This window comes from Rattus norvegicus, chromosome 1 (assembly GCF_021556685.1).
Source record: "Rattus norvegicus strain SHRSP/BbbUtx chromosome 1, alternate assembly SHRSP_T2T, whole genome shotgun sequence".
Lineage (NCBI taxonomy): Eukaryota > Metazoa > Chordata > Mammalia > Rodentia > Muridae > Rattus > Rattus norvegicus.
In genome coordinates, this window is record NC_141534.1 from 5,432,546 (window position 1) to 5,449,018 (window position 16,473).

The window sequence follows — 16,473 nt, forward strand, 5'->3', positions numbered from 1 at the left end:
TTTTCACAAATCAAGAATATTCAAGTATGAGTTTAAATAACTTTCCCAGACTCACAGCAAGTTGGCAAAGAAGCTGAGACTTGACTTAAGACATTTAATCTCAGAGCTTATAGGTTAAACCGTCAAGCTTTGTTACACTAGAGAGTATATTACTACGGGTAATTTGCACTCATAAATCTCGATTCCTACTTCATTGTTAAGTCATCTTACAATTGAAGAATAAACATAGAAGAACCATATAGTCTATATTTAATCTATGGATATTTGATAACTCCAGAATGGTCTAAATCAATATGGCGAGGTCACGTGTAACTTTTAGCAGCAAGTAAATATAATAGACCTATTAGGTGGTCCTAAAGCTTAGACCCATGTCGAAGTGCTCCTGGGAAGTGTAAAGATGACGGAGTGGTGAGCCCAGGGTAAGGTCGGGGTCACTAATGGACTTCGTAATGTAGGCTGTGGGATTCGGGCCTGTTATCCTCTTCTTCCTGGTTCATCAGGTAAGAATGTGGCTTAGCTACCCACCCTCTACAGCTGCAGCCCAGTGTCCTCACAGAAGCCCCCAAAACAAGGCCAACTAACCTTGAACTAGAAAACTTGGAGCTACAAGGACCTTTTCTAAGTAGTAATCTCGTCATAGAATGTAGAAAAGAATATGCCGATTGAAAGGATAAAATCCTAGATTCTTTTAACGTTAGCTCATGGGTTACATTAAATATTAGTTTACTAAAGAAGTAATGTGGCACAGGACCTTAGACAGGAACCTGGAATTCTATACCATAATTCTATAATAATTTTGAGATAAATTCTTCACAAACATCTAAAGTGATGAGAAAATACTTTCTTCTAGAAATGTGTAAGAAGAGCAGGACTGGCTAAACTAAACAGAAGGACGGGACCAGCACTGTGGACCTGTCCTGTGTGCCAAGTGCACATCTGAATATAGTACGCCAGGGGCTCTGGGGTCAACCTTCAGCACAGAGATTAGGGAGAAAGAAAGGATCTGTCTAATGAATTCACTGCCTCCGTGTATTAAAAGAAAGAAGCCACATGATCAGTTCAACAGGCATAGGAAGGGTGAGAGAAGCCACTGTGCTTTCATGGCCAGTCACTCCACAGTGGCAGTAGAGGGAACCATCATCATGACAGGGCATCATGAAAATCTCAAAGAGCATTATATGCAATAGTAAAGGACTCTACACCTTACCAAGAGCATCAGTAAGTAGGATGTCCATGTTACTTCAGTGTGGTCTAGAATGTTCTAACCAGGGGAAAGGGGCTACTACTACTACTACTACTAGTAGTAGTAATCATAGAAGTAGTAGTAATAACAATAAATGTAAAATATATAAGTAGAATAGAATGAAAATTATCCCTATTCAAGGATGATATATTATATATGTTAAAAATTGTTAACCATTCACCAAAATAGCATTTCTAAAACAAGTAAACAAGCAAGGTAGGACTGTACTGTCACACAGATACAGCTATTTATACACACAACACACTCACACAGGTACAACTATTTATACACACAACACACTGTCACACAGGTACAACTATTTATACACACAACACACTGTCACACAGGTACAACTATTTATACACACAACACACTGTCACACAGGTACAACTATTTATACACACAACACACTGTCACACAGGTACAACTCTTTATACACACAACACTCTGTCACACAGGTACAACTATTTATACACACAACACACTGTCACACAGGTACAACTATTTATACACACAACACACTATCACACAGGCACAACTCTTTATATACACAAAACACTGTCACACAGGTACAACAATTTATATACACAACACACTGTCACACAGGTACAACCACTTATACACACAACACTCTATCACACAGAGACAACTATTTATACACACAACACACTGTCACACAGGTACAACCACTTATATACACAACACACTGCCACACAGGTACAACTATTTATACACACAACACACTGTCACACAGGTACAACCACTTATACACACAACACACTGTCACACAGGTACAACTATTTATACACACAACACACTGCCACACAGGTACAACTATTTATACACACAACACACAATACATAAAAAAGTATCCTTCTCAATACTTGCAACAAACAATCTAAGAGTCCTGTTAAAATAATCACAGGGACTGGAGCACAGCGCATTAGCAGAGCTGGTCACTAGCACACACAAGGCCCCAAGTTCTCTGCCCAGTATTCTTTTTATGTTAACACAAGGGATAAAATGAGTACAAATAAACTGCCCAAACAAAAGCAAGTCTTATATACGGAAGTCTATAGAGTCTTGCAGAAGGAAAACCTAAATAAATGGAGACATCTCATATTCATGGAACAGATGAATCGTTCTAAACAGAGGGCACACCATTTCTACAGAATTTCAACTGTTGGCAAAAATAAACCGATAATCTAATCCTAAAATTCCTATGTAAAGTCCAGGGACCCAGGATAAACAAATAATCAAAAATAAAACTGGAATGTGCAGACGTCTAGTCTTCACAGTGCAGTCAGTTAACACAGTGGACACTTGGCCAGGATACTTTACAGAGGCCTACAGGTGCCTGGATGTAAGAGTGGCACTTCTGAAACCACTGTGTTGATGAGGGAACCAACACTGGTCAGGGTGTGGAGAAAAGAAAACCCTTATAACTGACGATCATTAGAGAAAAAGCATGGAGGCTCCTTCAAAGCTTAAAAATAGAACTGCCACTTGATCTAGTAATCCTACTACTAGGTGGGTGTAGGCTGTGTGAGCTCTCTCTCTCTCTCTCTCTCTCTCTCTGTATGTGCACACGCGAGTGTGGTGTATATGTGAGGGGGGTGCATGTGCATGTGTGAGAGAGAGAAGTATCAAAGAAACACCTACACTCCTGTGTCTGCTGTAGCACTACTGAAATAATCAAGAAATAGAAAATGCATACACAGAATGGAATACTATTAAGCCATAAATAGAGTAAACACATATAAACACATATGAAAGTGAAGATCATGGGAAGTAAGCAAGGCATACAACTTCTGGGATCTTGATCATGTAATCACATATAACTTTAGATTTGAAAAGTATTTATCTAAGGTTGGAGAGAGTAGCAGGGAAGGGAGCTGAGGGAACGCTGACACCTAGTGACCACCAAGGGACATCACTTTGCTAGTGTGTGTGTGTGTTTGCCTGGCTGCTCTATTCTGTTTCAGTCAGTCTGTTCTCCACTTCCTTCCCCACTCTCTCTCCCTCCCCACACTATGTGTGAGTATGTGCATGTACATGTGTTTGTGTATGTGACCGAGAGAGAATGTTTCTCTCCCTCTCCCTCTCTCCCTCTCTCCCTCTCTCCCTCTCTCCCTCTCTCCTCTCTCTCTCTCTCTCTCTCTCTCTCTCTCTCTCTCTCTCTCTCTCTCTCTCTCTCTGTGTGTGTGTGTGTGTGTGTCTATGCCAACCCTGTGACTGTTTTTCTGTCTATACCCATGCAGTATCCTAAATCCAACACTTCTTCTGTCTAAGTTAAGGTTAGATATAAGAAGCCTCAGTGTGCTCTAACATGGTAGGCTAACTAAAGATGATAATTATGTGAATCTCAAGAAGCTAGAAGAACTCAAAATGTTTTTGTCATTTAAAAAATGTACAAAAAATAGATAAGATCAATGAGTAAAGACTATATAACCTATCCATGTCAAGTGAGGAGGGGCATTCTCAGCCCTTTTTGGTCCAAACCACTGCTCAATTGTACAATCACAAATGAACACTATTAAGACTGCAAAACAGACTCACTATCATCTATCTATCTATCTATCTATCTATCTATCTATCTATCTATCTATCTATCTATCTATCTATCTATCTAATGATCAGCAAACAAGCACAAAAGCAACAGTTGAAGAACAGTGGCCCATAATCCTAGCACTTCAGAGGCTACATACTGGAAGCTTCCAAAGACAGAAACAGTGCCGAAAGGTGTCCACAGCCACAACATAAAGAAGGTCCACATGTCCCCTACCTTCCGTCAGCCCGAGAACCCACAGCCCTGAACCCTGCAGCCCAAATAGCCTCACCAGAGCACACCAGGAGAAACAAGCTTGACCACTCCACCCTCGGCAATCAAATCTGTCTGATCATGAGTCAGCCATGAAGAAGACAGAGGCAGTAGTTCACTTGTATTCGCTGTGGGTGTCAATGCCAGCAAGCACCAGATCAAACAGGCTCTAAAAAGAACTGTAACAAAATCAATACCTTGTTCAATTGGCTCCGGATTATGATGCTCTAGATGTTACCAACAAAACTGGGATCTTCCAAACTGAGTCCAGATGGCTAATTCTAAATACACATTTTTGCACTATTAAAAAAATAAAAAATAAAAGCCACTACCTTTACATATTCTTTATACAGAAATGCACTGTGACAATTTTAAAAGCACACTGGAAAGCTAGCTAACTACTCTGTAGCAGAGAAGTCATGATGAGTGCAGGGACATCCACAACCATTTCTTTCCAAACCCAGCAGAATGCTTAACCACGCTCTATACAACTGTGTCCTTACACCTACAGATAAATGTGGTCCTCACCACCATCCAGGAAACTCTTCCCAGCAGGTGGAGACCAGCTGCACCTAAGGCTCAGAAGAGGGACTGTAAGGGACAAAGGATGGGAGTTTGCTCTGAGAGTGTCTCCTAGTGATATCAGGGGCTATACCCATGGACTCTCCCCAATAGAGTCACATGATCTGAACAAGAGTGACACAGGGAAGATGCCAGACTGGATGAAGAGAAGCCCACAAGCCTTTGACCCTCTCCAACTGAAGGAGGCCAGAGACATGAGAGATGGTCTTCCCCCAGGGAAACGCACAGAACTGGGTGTCTAGTGCCAAATGCTCAGTCCTGACAACACACATACAACTAACATTATACAGACTGAACAGGCTATTTTTAGGAGTGTGTGTGTGTGTGTGTGTGTGTGTGTGTGTGTTGATGAAAACAGTCTTGAGTTTCAAGAAAAGCAGGGAGGGGTATATAGAAGTGTTTGGAGGGAAGCAAGGGGAAAATTAAATTATACTACAATTATACATTTAAAAAACAAAAGAAAACAACAAAAACATACTTAGCACCAAGGCTGGAGATGTAGTTTAGTGATAAAGAGCAACGGCTGCTCCAGAACGGGACCCAAGCTCACTCCCCAGTGCCCCGATCAGGTATGTGGCTCATAACAGTCCACAACTTCTGCTTGAGAGGACCCAGTGCTCTTTTCAGGTCTTTATGGGTACACACACATACACGTGCACACACACACACACATGCACACACACACAGACATGCACATACATACACACACATGCACATGCACAGACACACACACATGCACACACACAGACATGCACATACATACACACACATGCACGTGCACAGACACACACATGCACACACACACAGACATGCACATACATACACACACATGCACGTGCACAGACACACACACATGCACACACACACAGACATGCACATACATACACACACATGCACGTGCACAGACACACACACACATGCACACACACAGACACACACATACATACACACATGCACGCGCACACACACATGCACACGCATAGACGCGTGCACACACACACGCGCACACGCACACACCTTAAAATTATTTTAAGTATAAATGACAGAACTCAATTTTGAAGAGAGTTGAAGAAAAGATATTGAATTTGTGGTTTCTAATTTTAAAGATGTATGGCTCGAAGGTCCTGTGTTCAGGAAAATCTGTCCCCCAAGATATCCATTGTAGAAAAACAAGCCACAATACATACAGTTTGCTCCTTCTCAACTTTTACAATTGAAGGGGAGTGTATAGCAGAACCATATGTGTGACTGGAGTTAGAAACCTGGAGTCTCTGCAAGAAGAGTGGTGGTGAGTGCTCTCGTTTGGGAATACCGGGGTCTACGCACAAGGGAGCCATACACTCTGGATAGAGCAAAACCACAGCGAACTGCACTGTAGCTACTGACACTGACAAGAGTCAAGACCCACGGCATGGCTGCACAGGAAGGAGAGAAGCAGCAGCAAAGCCTCTAGCAATGCAGGAAGTGTGTAGGTCCTAATGGGAGTGATAAACCAAGATGAAGGGAAAGCTCATGAAGGCAGCAAGGTGACCAGGATGGCATGGCTTCATCTGAGAAGGCCAGGCCGCGGGCAGCCAAATGCACACGGTCCATCAGAGCCCACCCACACCACTCAACATCTTTAGGAATGAATGTATCTTCTGATTTAGTTTCTCTTAAGCCTGTTCTCAGAGGCCAAATGGCTGCAAGACAGGACCGGACGCAGTACCCTGGTTTGCCTCATTATACCCGACAGTCAGCCCCTGGCTCCTCTACCAGCAAAGCTGAACTCGTGCCTTTCCCTATACCCACAGGAGCCTCCCATGCACATGGCATGCACACCAAGAACAACAAACAACTCATGCGACTCTCTTCCTTATCCACAAATAACCCGGTTTCTTCCCAATTCTAGCTCTCCCACCCCATTTCCAACTCTGAGGTTATGGGCAAATTAAATGATAAAAGGTTAACTGAGGTAAAGAACAAACATTTGTCTCTGTATTTTCCTATACTATAGCACTGTATTTAGGGAATAAACATGTGGCAACCCACAGAACAATACTCCTTAACCCATTCAATGTTTCCTATTTGAGAACTTCAACAGGCAAATTACAGTCTTCATCCTCAGAGGTCTTAAGGTACAGCAATAGAAGCATAAAGACAATACAGCAATTAGGTCCACAGACACTGCCAAAGAGAGTTAAGTGAATAATACTGCTTGAGAAGAGCAAATCCCACTCATTCACGACTATAGCCTCCAACTCCACCTGGGCCTGCACTGCTCTTCTGCTCCTTCTTACTGATTCTATAGCAACACTGAATCCTGGTATCCTAGGTACTTCCTCATTTCCTTCTCTTGGGACTGTCATAAAGTTTCTATTGTTCTGATGAAACACCATAACCAAAATGCAAGTTGGGAAGGAAGGGTTTGGCTTAGACTTCTACATCAATGTTCATTACCAGGAAGTCAGGACAGGAACTCAAACAGGGCAGGAACCTGGGGCAAAGCATGTGGGAGTGCTGCACACTGGCTCCTCTTGGCTTGCTCAGCCTGCTTTCCTCTAGAACCCAGGACCACCAGGCCAGGGATGGCCCCATCTGCAATGAGCTGGGTCTTCCCTCATAAATCACTAATCGAGAACATGCCTTAGAGGCTGGACTAGATCTTACAGAGGTGTTTTCCCTCTCTCAAATGACTTCAGCTCTGTCAAGCGCCATAAAACAATGCAGCACAAAAACTATCTGTAACTTCTGTTTGAAGCCATTCTGGCCTAGGGAGCCAGTAGGCCACAACAAGGTCCTTTCTGTATTCCCAGAGCTGAAAAAGAACATGGACACAGTAGATACTCAATAAATATGTGACCAAATGAGCTTTTTCAAAATGAGAAGCATGTTTACATCTAGACATATCATTGTTGGTCCAATGTTACTTCTTACATAGAAGGTATAAACTAGTATAAAGATAGTCTACTATTGCCTTTATGATGAGACTGGGCTAAGGTGTAATACAGCTATTAAATTTTCATGAATCAACAGTTCTAGCCCATTCAGTTTACGTTCTTTGTTAGTTTCCTTTCCTGTCACTGTGATAAAATAGCCTGACAAACGATTTACGGGGGGAAGGATTTGGCTCACATTTTCAAGTTCTAGTCCATCACTGTTGTAAGGTCAAGGCAGCAGGAACGTGAAGCAGCTGGTCACAGGGTATTCACAGTAGGAACAGTGTGAATGAGTACATACATGCTAGCCCTCAGGCTGCTTCCCCCACTCTTGTGTAATCTAGGATGTCCTGCCCAGGGAATGGTGCCACCAACAGGAGGCAGGTCCTTTCATATCAGTTAACATAACCAAGATATTCCCCATAAGCTGAACTACACAAGCCCTTTTCAGACCATTTTAAATTGTGTCAAGCTTATAAATAAAGCTATCACACCTTCCAACTATTTGTTGGGCTGCTTTTGCAGCTTATTCTAGTTTCTAGAATTTAGACTGTACTATTAGCAAGATGGAATCAACAGTGGTAAAGAACAGGCAAGACAGACAGCCACGCGTGCACACGCGCGCGCGCGCGCACACACACACACACACACACACACACACACACACACACACAGCTCTTGGGCAGGTTTTCCATGTGACAGACCTCTGTGAGTTAGAAAATGCCTGACCTGTTACTAGTAAACAATGTTTCAGACAGAATGCTTTAAGAACAAGACTGGTATGCAAGTAGTAAGTTATTAATGACTTAAAGATCATAACTTCTCTGAGCACTTGTTCATCAATGACTGGTGGTTAAGAAAAAGGAGAGGGAATGGTATTATTCTGACCTCTACCACAGTGAAAATCAGTGTTGAACATTAGACCAGAAGGTCAGAGTGCACATGAATCAGAGCAAAATCTCCATGGCTCTCACATCCTCCGCATTTCTGAAAAAGCAAATGCTCACCTGACAAAGCTTGAAAATGAATATAACAATGATTATATCTTTTACAAGTTCTTACCTACCCCAACAAAATCCTCTGCATTCTATATTTTGTCACATAATATTCCCTAAAAGTAGTTTTTGAGCAGATATTGTTTCCAAAGCAAGGAAGGATTTTTAAGGGCAATTTGCTGCCTCCTGCCATCATAGTACAGCTAAATACCATCACATGTTTGTTTGTTTGATTTTTACTTATTCACTTTACATTCTGCTCACTGTCCCCCTCCCAACCACCCCTCCCCCAGTCCTTCCCCAACCTCCTCCCCTTCTCCTCTGAGCAGGTGGAGACCCCCTGAATATCACCCCAACCCTGACACTTCAAGTCTTGGTGGGACTAGGCACTTCCTTTCCCACTGACGTCAGACAAGGCAGCCCATCTGGAAGAACATATCCCACGTACAGGCAACAGCAGTTGGGACAGCTCAAGTTGTTCGGGACCCACGTGAAGACTGAGCTGCACATGTGCTACATCTGCACCACATGATTTTTATTTGTAAGAAACATACATCCCAGTAAGATGGATCATGTCTATAATTCTAGCCTTGAGGGGCTGAGGCAGGAGGACCAGGCGCTCAGTGTCAGGCAAGCTATTCAGTAAGCTCAGGGCAAGCTACATTATAGCTCTGTCTCAACACCTACCAGTGAGTACAAGTGTACTTGCCCATGGTACTGCACTTATGGTGGTTATGCAACTGTGATTGGCCATGTTGCCCTCACTTTTGGAGCACAGACTCCTTGTTCTGGAAGCTCTTCTGGTGCTGCGGCTCTGCTGCCTTAGGACTGGGCCAGTGTCGGTGAGAGCTAGTTTTAATGGCAGAAATCTTACAGATGATACATGGGACTACTTTTCCAATAGCTACACCAAAGTTCCTTTAGGTGTGGTCTTCACAGTGTGATTGAAGCCTCTGTGAAGAGGGTGAACTTTAGGGTAGGTCTGGTATTCTCATTTTTACTTTGTGTAAACATAAAGAAGCATAAAGAGCTTTGCTGTTGTTTTAAGTGCAATTCCATATTGCTGTGAAGGATAAAAAGAAAATTAACATGTAAAAAGGACATTATGTCACACATTTCTTTTTACTAAAGATAATAAAATCTGTTAAAATGTGACGTCTCAAGGCAGCTGTGGTGAAGAACTGAACAATGCTAGCAGCACATTGTTAGGCTAAGAGGACAGCTGCTCTCAGTGTGAGGCCAGCCTAGTCTGTACAGTAAATACCAGGCCAGCAAGTGCTACATAGTAAGTCTCTGGATGGATGGATACACAGACAGACAGACAGACAGACAGACAGACAGACAGACAGACAGACAGAATATTTAAACAATAAGGCTGACATTTCTTTAAGCAGAAGTTTAGGGTGCGGGACACAGGACATTTGACAACACAGATGGGGATGCAGACTGATCTCTGAAGCCAACAGCGTATCGATGCTGGAGTCTTGTCACTTGTGAAAGGACACTGGCATTCGGATGACCATGATGACCTGCAGATTTAGGGCTATGCTTTTCAACCGCATTATTAAGATGTGAGATCCTTTTCTACCTACCGCTGGCTTCATGTCTACAGATAAACTCCAGGAAGAGGAAAAGGCACAGCTCAAAGTCAGAATGCCCGTCTCTGCCAGCAGGGGTGCTCTGCAGACAGCAGCACCCCAGCACAGTGTCTCCTCACGCATTGCACTCGGTGTGAGTGCTTTCGAATGACACCCTCTCCGAGCAGACAGCAATGAATATGGCTCTTATCTGCCATCTGCTCACTCCAACTACTGCTGTCCATATGGCCAGGCACTTAATCCAGGATTTCTCTATTCTGATTCTGAATCAAAAGCAGCCACGGGATTAACAAAAATAACAGCAACAACAACAACAAAAACAAAGAAACCTGCAGAAGTTATGCTCCTTGCCACACTTGGGGAATCAGGATCTCAAGTGTTGTTCCCTCTCTGTAAATGATTTTAACATATAACACTGTCCTTAAATGGTTTGTAGGAGACATCGATTTCTAAATATTATCTTCCAACTACTATGAATTCCCTCAACAATGTCTCCATAGTTACCACTTCAAGACCTGTAGTTATTTGCTACTCCTGTGTGACTTCTCATTATCTAGAAGAAATATGCTCCCAACAATGGTGTGAGAAACAGGGCATGGTGGTGCGTGCCTTTAGTCCCAGCGCTCAGGAGGGAGCGGAGGCAGGCAGGTCTCTGTGAGTTCCTGGACAGCCAGGGCTGTTACACAGAGAAACTCTGTGTCAACAAAGCAAAATGAAAAGGAATGAAGGCAGTGGTGTAAGGACTCTTTACCAAAAAACAGTGCATGCCTCATTTCATTTTCTATACAAAAAATGTCCAAGGGAAAGTCTCTGCCAAGTAACAATTTATACTTTTGCAGTCTTATATTTTGGTTGTGAGCCTAGCCTTTAATGGCTGAGCCATCTCTCCAGCCCTGCAGTCTTAACCTATACTTTATACTTTTCCTTTACTTGGCAAGTGTCAGTTTAAAAACCACTTTTTTGAAATCCTGATAGCTCAGGAGACCACCCCTTCTGCCTACATTCCTGGCCAAAGAGGAACCTGCCTAGTGGCCTCTGGATACAGGAATATAAAAGCAGTCAGCAGCAGGAACCTGCTGGTTTCTGCCTGTGCTCGGAACTGAACTGAACTGGTCCTACAGCTCCCTGAACTCAAATCCTATGGAGAAGAGAGCTAGATTATCAGAAGTGCAGACAATCCTGAGAGCTCAGAGGAGACAACTACTTCTGCCCACATTCCTGACCCAAGAAGAACCCACCTAGTAGTGCCTCTGTGCCTTCTGGGGACAGGGACCCTAGGAGCATTGAGGGGCAGGACCCTTCGGTTTCTGCCTGTGCCTAGAGCAGAAAGCTAGTCTCCAGGAGTGACTGCACACCTGAGATCAGAGTTAAGACCAACTCTCCTGCACAAAGTAACACAAACCCAAGAGCACCTCTCTGTTCCCAGCTCCGGCTGAAAGAAACCAGGTCAACAGGAGTCCTGACACACAGGCCTACAGGAGGGTGGAGTCACTGTCAGAGACAGCAAAACAAGTTAACACCAGAGACAAATTGATGACGAGAAGCAATTGCAGGAACCTAAGCAACAGAAACCAAGATTACTTGGCATCATCAGAGCCCAGTTCTCCCACCAAAGCAAATACTGAATATCCAAACACACCAGAAAAGAAAGATATAGATTTAAAAATCACATCTCATGATAATGATGATGACGTTAAGAAGGACATAAATAACTCCCTTAAAGAAATATAAGACAACACAGGTAAACAAGTAGAAGCCCTTAAAGAGGAGACACAAAAAATCCCTTAAAGAATTACAGGAAAACACAACCAAACAGGTGAAAGAATTGAACAAAACCATCCAGGACTTAATATTGTTAATAGAAACAATAAGGAAAGCACAAAGGGAGACAACTCTGGAGACAGAAAACCTAGGAAAGAGATCAGGGGTCATAGATGAAGCATCACCAACAGAATACAAGAACTAGAAGAGAGAATCTCAGGGGCAGAAGATACCATAGAAGACATCAACACAACCATCAAAATAATGTAAAACTCAAAAAGCTCCTAGCCCAAAACATCCATGAAGTCCAGGACCCAGTGAGAAGATCAAACCTAAGGATAATAGGTATAAAAGAGAGTGAAGATTCCCAACTTAAAGGGCCAGTAAATACCTTCAACGAAATCATAGAAAGACAAAAAACTTCCCTAAAATAAAGAAAGAGATGCCTATAAACATACAAGAAGCCAACAGAACTCCAAATAGATTGGACCAAAAGAGAAACTCCTCCCATTACACAATAGTTAAAGTACCAAATGCACAAAAAAACAAAGAATATTAAAAGCAGTAAGGAAAAAAAGGTCAAGAAACATATAAAGGCAGAACTATCAGAATTATGGCAGAATTTTCACCAGAGACTATGAAGCCAGAAGATCCTGGGCAGATGTCATACAGACCCTAAGAGGACACAAATGGCAGCCCAGGTTACTGTATCCTGCAAAACTCTCAATTAACATAGATGGAGAAACCAAGATATTCTATGACAAAACCAAATCAAGACAATATCTTTCTACAAATCCAGCACTACAAAGGATAATAGATGGGGAAAAAAGGAGGGAAGCTACACCTTAGAAAAAGCAAGAAAGAAATCTCCTTGCAAGGAAAAAGAAAAGAAGAGAGACAAACAACCATGAGTCCACATCTAACAACAAAAATAACAGGAAGTAACAATCACTATTTTTTAATATCTCTTAACAACAATGAACTCAATTCCCCAATAAAAAGACATAGACTAACAGACTGAATAAATAAAGAGAACCCAGCATTTTGCTGCCTGCAGTAAACACACCTCAGAGACAAAGACAGACACTACCTCAGAGTGAAAGTCTAGAAAACAACTTTCCAAGCAAATGGTCAGAAGAAGCAAGCTGGAGTAGCCATTCTAATATCGAATAAAATCAACTTTCAACCAAAAGTCATCAAAAAAGATAAGGAAGGACACTTCATATTCATCAAAGGGAAAATCCACTAAGGTGAACTCTCAATCCTAAATATCTATGCTCCATATACAAGGGCACCTACATACATAAAAGAAACCTTACTAAAGCACACATTGCACCTCACACAATAATAGTGGGAGATTTCAACATCCCACTCTCATCAATGGACAGACCATGGAAACAGAAATTAAACAGTGATGTCGACAGACTAAGAGAAGTCATGAGCCAAATGGACTTAATGGATATTTATAGAACATTCCATCCTAAAACAAAAGGATATACCTTCTTCTCAGCTCCTCATGGTACCTGCTCCAAAATTGACCAAATAATCATTCACAAAACGGCTTCAACAGATAGAGGAAGATAGAAATAATCCCATGCGTCCTCTCAGACTAAGGCTGGTCTTCAATAAGAACAATAAGGGAAGAATGCCCACATATACATGGAAGTTGATCAATGCTCTACTCAATGATAACCTGGTCAAGGAAGAAATAAAGAAAGGAATTAAAGGCTTTTTAGAATTTAATGACAATGAAGACACAAAATACCCAAACTTATGGGATACAATGAAAGCAATGCTAAGACCAAAAACTCCTAACTCTGAGTGACTCCAAAAAGTAACAGGAGAGAGCATACATTAGCCACTTGACAGCACACCTAAAAACTCTAGAACAAAAAGAAGCAAATACACCCAAGAAGAGTAAATGGCAGAAAATAATCAAACTCAGGGCTGAAATCAACCAAGTAGAAACGAAAAGGACTATATGAAGAATCAACAAAACCAGGAGATGGTTCTTTGAGAAAATCAACAAGATAGATAAACCCTGAGCCAGACTAACCAGAGGTCACAGAGAGTGTATCCAAATTAATAAAATCAGAAATGAAAAGGGAGACATAACTACAGAATCTGAGAAAATTTAAAAAATCATTAGATCCTACTACCAAAGCCTAGATTCAACAAAACTTGAAAATCTGGATGAAATGGACGATATTCTAGACACATGCTAGGTACCAAAGTTAAATCAGGATCAGATAAACCACCTAAACAATCACATAACTCCCAAAGAAATAGAAGCAGTTATTAAAAGTCTCCCAACCAAAAAGAGCCCAGGTCCAGATGAGTTTAGGGCAGAATTCTATCAGACCTTCATAGAAGACCTCACACCAATACTGTCCAAACTATTCCACAAAATAGAAACAGATGGAGCACTACACAATTCCTTCCATGAAGCAACAATTACACTTATACCTAAACCACACTAAGATCTAACGAAGAAAGAGAACTTCAGACCAATTTCCCTTATGAATACCAACACAAAAATACTCAATAAAATTCTCACAAACCGAATCCAAAAACATATCAAAATGATCATCCATCATGATCAAGCAGGTTTTAACCTAGGGATGCAGGAATGGTTCAATATACAGAAATCCATCAACTTAATCCACTATGTAAACCAGCTCAAAGAAAAAAACAACATGATCATCTCATTAGATGCTGAGAAAGCATTTGACAAAATTCAACACCACTTCATGTTAAAAGTCGTGGAAAGAACAGGAATTCATGGACCATACCTAAACATAGTAAAAGCCATATACAGCAAACCAGTAGCCAACAGTAAACTAAAAGGAGAGAAACTTGAAGCAATCCAACTAAAATCAAGGACTAGAGAAGGCTGCCCACTCTCTCCCTACTTATTCACTATAGTACTCGAAAGTCTAGCCAGAGCAATCAGACAACAAAAGGAGGTCAAAGGGATACAAATTGGAAAGGAAGAAGTCAAAATATCACTACTTGCAGATTATAAGATAGTATACTTAAGTGACTGCAAAAGTTCCACCAGAGAACTATTCAGCCTGATAAACAACTTCAGCAAAGGGGCTGGGTTTAAAATTAACTAAAACAAATCAGTAGCCTTCTTCTACTCAAAGGATAAACAGCCTGAGAAAGAAATTAGAGAAATGACACCCTTCACAATAGTCACTAATAACATAAAATATCTTGGTGTGACTCTAACCAAGCAAGTGAAAGATCTGTATGACAAGAACTTCAAGTCTCTGAAGAAAGAAATTGAAGAAGATCTCAGAAGATGGAAACCCCCCCCCCATGCTCATGAATTGGCAGGATTAATACAGTAAAAATGGCCATTTTGCCAAAAGCAATCTACAGATTCAATGCAATCCCCATCAGAATTCTAACTCAATTCTTCATAAAGATAAAAAGAGCAATTTGCAAATTCATTTGGAATAACAAAAAACCCAGAATAGCGAAAGCTATCCTCAACAATAAAAGAACTTCTGGGGGAATCACCATCCCTGATCTCAAGCAGTATTACAGAGCAACAGTGATAAAAACTGTATGGTATTGGTACAGAGAAAGGCAGGTAGATCAGTGGAATAGAATTGAAGACCTGGAAATGAACCCACACACCTATGGTCACTGATCTTTGACAAAGGAGCTAAAACCATTCAGTGTAAAAAAGATAGCATTTTCAGCAAATGGTGCTGGTTCAACTGTAGGTCAGCATGTAGAAGAATGCAGATCAACCCATTCTTATAGCCAAAGCTTAAGTCCAAGTGGATCAAGAACTTCCACATAAAACTAGATATACTCAAACTGATAGAAGAAAAATTGGGGAAGAGCCTTAAACACATGACTCATGCACAAAGATCAAGAATCAACAAATGGGACCTCATAAAACTGCAAAGCTTCTGTAAGGCAAAGGGCACTGTCATTAGGACAAAATGGTAACCAACAGATTGGGAAAAGATCTTTACCAATCCTACATCTGATAGAGGGCTAATATCCAAAACACACAAAGAGCTCAAGAAGTTTGACCCTAGAGAGCCAAACAAACCTATTAAAAAATGGGGTACAGAGCTAAACAAAGAATTCTCAACTGAGGGATATCGAATGACTAACAAGTACCTAAAGAAATGTTCAACATCCTTAGTCATCAGGGAACTACAAATCAAAACGATCCTGAGATTTCACCTCACACCAGTGAGAATGGCTAAGATTAAAAACTCAGGTGACAACAAATGCTGGCGAGGATGTGGAGAAAGAGGAACACTCCTCCATTGTTGGTGGGACTGCAAACTGGTACAATGACTCTTGAAATCAGTCTGGAGGTTCCTCAAAAATTGGACATTGCACTATCTGAGAACCCAGCTATACTTTTCCTGGGAATATACTCAAAAGATATTCCAACATACAACAAAGACACATACTCCACTATGTTCATAGCAGCCTTATTCATAATAACCAGAAGTTGGAAAGAACCTAGATGCCCTTCAACAGAGGAATGGATACAGAAAATGTGGTACATCTACACAAT

At 41.5% G+C, this 16,473-nt stretch overlaps 1 protein-coding gene across 10 annotated transcripts in view; it reads right to left on the minus strand.

Annotated features, from left to right (window-relative positions):
• Stxbp5 (syntaxin binding protein 5) overlaps positions 1 to 16,473 on the minus strand; it is a 152,786-nt gene that overhangs the window by 115,039 nt on the left and 21,274 nt on the right.